This window comes from Echiichthys vipera (assembly GCF_963691815.1).
Source record: "Echiichthys vipera genome assembly, chromosome: 5".
Classification (NCBI taxonomy): domain Eukaryota; kingdom Metazoa; phylum Chordata; class Actinopteri; order Perciformes; family Trachinidae; genus Echiichthys; species Echiichthys vipera.
Genome location: NC_139830.1, coordinates 17,505,955 through 17,511,954, shown reverse-complemented (window position 1 = coordinate 17,511,954; position 6,000 = coordinate 17,505,955). Strand labels below are relative to the sequence as shown.

General features: G+C 41.4%; 1 protein-coding gene across 1 annotated transcript in view; it reads left to right on the top strand.

The window, feature by feature from the left end:
* The first annotated feature begins 2,216 nt into the window (after positions 1-2,216).
* Positions 2,217-6,000, top strand: part of arhgap35a (Rho GTPase activating protein 35a) — a 59,504-nt gene continuing 55,720 nt past the window's right edge. The window contains exon 1 of the mRNA XM_083913833.1: positions 2,217-2,855. The gene's annotated coding sequence lies outside the window, so the exon portion shown is untranslated. The remainder of the gene's footprint in view (positions 2,856-6,000) is intronic.

Here is a 6,000-nt window from a genome sequence, read left to right as displayed (position 1 = left end):
ACAGTACAGGCACTTTTTTGACCTATAATAGGTGCATTTCCATCAGGGTAAAATGTGGCCAAAGTTTCAGGGCATGCCCTCTAAAATGGCAGCTCACCCGCCATGTTACCATTACAAAAAAAGGCCTGACAGGGATTTACCAGACTCCGGAGGGGACGTATCACTTTGAATGGGTTTCGATTGCCGATGATCACCTGATTTGTGATACAGTGACGCACCGGTCTTCCTCAAAGTACAGAATAGTTTGATTTAAGGTAGCCCATACGACTACAACGTCAACTTATGTACAAGTAACATGGAAGAAAACACTCCATCTTAAAACATTTTGGGTGCTTTAAGACTGTTTGTCAACCCGCTTGCAGTAACCTAGGCAGGTCAGAAGCCAACCCGGCCGCTGCAGCACTCATTACAAGCCCGTGCGGAGATCATTTTCTGCGCTGCTCCGGTCTGCTCTCTACTTCACTGTGCCGTTGTGGCGTCTCTCCTACTACACGCCACATCCCGCTGAGAGCTACATCCAATCAGCAGTCGGCTTCTATCAGGGTTTAAGCGGCTGCTTGAGCGGCCGCTTGCTGGCCCTGCTCTTCCCCCAGGTCCAAAAAACAGCCGCTCAAACGGCAGTTCGAGCGACTCAAATGCAAATTAGGGGTGTTTCGGTGAGATAGGCCTGCCTCTTTCCGGGTATTGGACCATAGTGGCAACATCGCAACTACAGAAGTCTTGACGGCTCCTTTAAAGACAGTTTCTGGATTGAGCATTTAGATGCTTCCACGGTATTTATATAGCACCTGGACCTGCTTTATAATAAAATATCATGGAATCTCACTTAAAAAAAAACCCTGAGGATGAGTGGCCACAACATAACAATTTAGGAAGAACCTTTGAGATGATGAATTTTCTCAGCAAAGGTATTAAATATTTTATCTCCGTGCCCATGTGAAAACGCACGGGACATTAAAATCTGTTAGAGGATGACAAGTGTTTGAGTTTGTGCATGGAAACAGTTGTGAAAGGAAGTGATGTGTGAGACATGGGACATTCTTCTTCTCGATGCTCAAAAACAGTGTTGCAATCCTGGAAAACACATCTGATATCAGCAATGTAGTAGACTGACTGAAAGACTGAGAAATGATCTACAGTATAAGTGGATAAAATATGTGTGGAAAAAGAAGAAAAAATATATCCATCTCCCCCTCCTTTCTGTTGTTGTACTTTTCAATGGGAAAGCATGCTCCAAGTGCTACAGAGAGGGAAATGATAGAGAGGTATCACAACGATGACTGACAACATGAAAAAGTACAGATTTTAATTTTGTTTAAGTAGCTATAAGTATAAAGTTACACATTGAAATGGCAAGCTCTATCTTTTTAATCTTTAATGTGGAGTAATGTATAGTCTTAGTTTTTGAGTTTTAACCATTATTTTTGACATTATTTTCGCTTTATCCCCAGTGTTTATTTTTTATTCTGTGGACTTTTATGTATACATTTAAAAAATACATATTTTATTGATTTACTGTTGTTGTAATTTTTAGTCTTGCGACTACTAAAAAGTAAGAAAGAAAGCAAAATAAACACAATTTCTTATGGAATCCAGAAAGAAGTTTTCTTCAGCATGTTCTGTCTTTTTGACTAATATATATATATACATATAAATATATATATTGTTATGTTATTATAAAAATAACCCTATTTACATATATGGAACCTTTTAAAAACAAAAGTTTTCAAAGTGCTTCGACAGCAGGAGCAAAGGCAAAGGCGCATAGAAATCCACACACACACACACGCACACACACAAGGACAGTTAAACGATAGACTTTTAACGAACAGTAATACACTTAACAGATGATAAGGTAAAAAGACAGCAAAGAGACAATGGATATATGTTTATTTATTTTTTGTCTAAGTTAAATCTCTTCATAAACAGTGCGTGTGGGTTGTAATTGTGTCCATGAACCGCTGGGTGAGTCTCTCTCTCTCTCTCTCTCTCTCTCTCTCTCTCTCTCTCTCTCTCTCTCTCTCTCTCTCTCTCTCTCTCTCTCTCTCTCTCTCTCTCTCTCTCTCTCTCTCTCTCTCTCTCTCTCTCTCTCTCTCTCTCTCTCTCTCTCTCTCTCTCTCTCTCTCTCTCTCTCTCTCTCTCTCTCTCTCTCTCTCTCTCTCTCTCTCTCTCTCTCAATAGGAGGGGACGGAGATGCTGGATTCGGGAGAAGGTCCGCCATTATTGGGAAGCTGAAAAAAATAGACTTAAACACACCGTCACACATTTAGCCTGTAAGGGGCTTAACATTAGAAAGGAAAACAACGCGTCGGGACGAGCCGCTGTGCATTAAAAAGCGGCGCTTTGGTGAATGAAGGCTGAGCTTATCGCGTCTCATACGGACTCTTTTTTTTATTTTTGACACAACAAAGGAAATAATAATTGGTCAAAACAACGTGGTGGTTGAACCAAGAAGGAAAAAACACACCGAAACAGCGCTTTTTTTTTTGTTTTTTTCACAACGCCTCCCCCCTTTTCTCGTCGTTTCCAGCCGCGCTGAAGGAAAAGACTGGAGTTTGAACAGCATTTTTGTCTTTTCTTGACGAGAATTGAGTTGCTTTTCCTCCTCTCCTCTCCGCAGACGAGGAGAGAAAATGCATGTGAAAACTTCAGACTGATGAAAACGAGCACTTAATGTGGGAAGCGATGGACACACATTCGTGTATTTAAAAAAACAAAGCGGAAAAACCATCGGCTTGAGTGCTGGTAGGAAGTGTTTTTGTCTGTTTTTTAAAGTCTTTCGCCGGCTGCAGAGGGACAGACAGAGAAGGAAAGAAAGGAGTGGACGAGAGCTGGAGAGAGGGAGGAATGCTATGGTATGTAGACTACACTAGATACTCTTCCCCAAATCATACATGTGAATGGACACATTTGAAACAACCTTGACAAATCTGTTAAGGCGTTTACCTCCTTCCTACATTGCAGCTTGGGTTTTAATTTGTAGTGCTGCGAATAACAAAAACCCTGGGAGTCAACCCTAGCCCCCCCCTGAGGGCTGGTGGGATATGAAGCTAATGGTATCTGTAATGTTTATTCGGATGACCATGCATATGGTGGTCAACAATAAATACATAAATAAAGCCAGATAGGTTACAGTTTCCTGCATGTTTTCAATAGGAAGTGCACAGAGGAGAAAGGGGGTCATAAAAAATGGATCTTGTCCAAACATTAAAATTGTTTGTACAACAGCACCTGGAATGCATTGCTCTTGTCAGGCCTGGCTAACTCTCATGATCAGCAATTAGCACTTTCAATTCATAAGAGGGGAAGTATGATGTGTGGGTTTCACGCTGCATGTTTGGTGAATTTATTAATGTTCTCATCATCTCCCGGTTCAAAAAATAATAGTTAAGTGACTTTAAAATAAGGCCTTGTGAAGTTATAAGTTGTCTAATGTAGCTGCTTGGGCTTTTTATTTCACATGTTATAGCAGTTCAGTCGCCACAAACCTTTGCCCTCGTCATATTTAGTTCATGATATAAGCTCTTAAACATAATCAGAATCAGGTTTATCGTCAGACAATTTTCATTGCAAGGAATTTGACTTGATTTGACAGTGCCTACATAAATATAAACATGAACACAAGCAAAACTAAACATATGGCATTGAATTATATACATGAAATATAAGTGACTGTATTTGTTAATATAACACATAACATGAGTTCCAGATGTCGTTAATATAACGAATGACCGTTAAGTGTCTTTAACAGAATTAGACACGTTTGTCCTGATGATTCTTTTCTCTCTTGTTAACTGTGACTGTAATCTGCTGCGTGTACAGGGCTTCCTGGTGACACAGTCAGATAATGTGCCTATGCCCTACCAGGAGGTAACTGCTAAGTTCCTGTTTAACTTTACCTGTCACACAAATGACTCAAATCTTTCAGCTTGGGGGCATTTAACTTGACAGTATGGATGCTGCATGTCTACCCCTCCGTGTTCTACGGTAACCTACAGATAGACTGATTCAGGTGACCTAATGATAATAATTAACACTACCATTAATCTATTTTTTTTGTCAGAACCTTTCACAGCTTAATCTCACTGCCACTGCAAAGTGGTCATTGCACAGCTAGCCAATCCCTTTTTTCAGAGTCCTTCCACTGGACTTCAGTACTTTTAATTTCCAAAAGTAATCTTTCTACCTGTCTCCGGAATATTGATTCAAGATTGACTGTGAAAGATTTCAGCAGAGACTTAAGTAGGGACATGTCCGTGAAGGTTTGTGATATAGCCTTAACACATAGGTGCACATGAGCTGTGGCCTATACTGTTGTGTCACTGCCAGATCGAGGGGACGTTTTCGAGACAGGAACTTTGTCATTTGTTAATGGATATATGGCACTATGGTGTGGATTTTACTTAATTTACAAGTAAATAAGTTGACTCATAACGCTGCATTTGCTGGCTGTGCTTGGCTGAGTGCTTCTTGATGACTTTTTCCTCTCCTTTTGATCTTAATCAACCTTATTGGGAAGACCATGCTAAGGAGGAAGTAAACACACACACACACACACACACACACACACACACACACACACACACACACACACACACACACACACACACACACACACACACACACACCACACACTTCCCCTGGCAAAGGCAGTCTCTTTGCTCTCAGGTAAATGCATTAGCAGCTGTCAGCACTTCTGTTCTCTGCTTGATTGGGCCCTTTGCAGTGCAGTCACACCTCTTCAGGAAGCCTCTTCTTCCCCTAATAGCCGTGCCATTTGCCCAGGCAGCAGACTAGCCACCAGCATACCCACTCACCCCTGTCTGTCTGCCTGCCCGCCTGCCTCTGGGCTGCGGATCGTGTCGTGAGTCCCTGGACTAGAACATGTTCCCGGGATTAGAGGAGGGCAGGCTTTGTGTGTCAGGATGTAGGCCAGAGATGCGGATTCATCATTTGATGTGGCCACTGGGAGTGAGAGTCTATCTCATATTATGTGGACAGATAAACACAGGGTTTGGCATGCTTTGTTACAGAAACAGTGGAGGGATATCTACTATTTACTGTATCAAGACTTCTCAACACCGAAACAGTAATCAAATGAGAAAAGCAAATTGGAAAGTACTTGAGCCCTTTAGTGTGAAACCTGTTCTAAATCAGTAAACCCAGCTGTGAGTTATTTTGATAAGGAACAATACATTTCTGGCTTGTAATATCACCACATTTGAAAACGTATTTCTTGACCCATACCACATTATTTCCATGCCAGCCCAGACTTGTATTGCCACAAAATCCTGTACCCTTGAATGAAACAGTGGCCTCTCACTTGCTCGTTTGCCGACTTCACAGCTAACATACCTGTCAATGCAGGATGACCCCATATGCCGAAAATGTGCCGTTCACTAAATCTCCTCTCTCTCTTGTAATACAGGGGAAGTTTGCTTGTGAGTCAGTGTAAGCCTGTGTTTGATGGAGAAAGGAGCTAATTATAGCGGGCAGCTTTGGAGTTTGGTGGACCAGATTACAGTCACACTCTTCTCAATGGCTGCCTTGTTCTAGTGGCCGATTATTAGGCAGAGAGAAGTGCATTCTGGGATGATTGTAACTGGATTTCCATTAGAAAGTGTGCCTGCCTCAGTTGAACTGAGGTTTTCTTCTCTCCCTACTGATTCAGCTCCCATGCTCATTACAGATTTGCAGATGGGGATGGCTTGATATAGAGGCCTCTGTAGTGTGCCCCTATTCTGTTTTAGAGCCAGTTTAACTCTGTATCCTGAATGGACGAATTATGTATGAGGGGAACTGACCCCAAATCAGCAATGGTCAGAACAAAATAAAAGGAAAATATATTATTCTTATGCATACGCCCTTTTTTATTAGAACAAATGGTTCACCCAAGAAGTTTGAAAGGATTTTTTTTAATTGAAATCATTCGGTAATAAAGATTGCATTTGCTCTCTATCACAAGCCTACCTAATCGTGGTATTGCTTTTCCAATACAAA